Raw genomic sequence first — 303 nt, forward strand, 5'->3', positions numbered from 1 at the left:
ATTTCATAATTTATTCCTCCCTAAATACGAGGATGACCATCTTTGATTCACAAGACTACATGTTTGCCATCTTTGATTCACAAGACTACATGTTTGATTCCTAAAAATTTTGAGTTGCTTTCTATTTTGATCATTCTTTACTTTTTAACATTAAACTCGGCGCATAGCTACTATTGCACGTGTAATGTCTATTTATGAAAACTATGTTGGACCCTAGAGGGGGGGTGATTAGGATCAAGAGGCTCTAATATGCAATTTAAAACTCAGCACAAGCAAACCACAAAACAGAAGTGCAATCAAATA

Source organism: Asparagus officinalis, chromosome 2 (genome assembly GCF_001876935.1).
Source record: "Asparagus officinalis chromosome 2, Aspof.V1, whole genome shotgun sequence".
Taxonomy (NCBI): Eukaryota; Viridiplantae; Streptophyta; class Magnoliopsida; order Asparagales; family Asparagaceae; genus Asparagus; species Asparagus officinalis.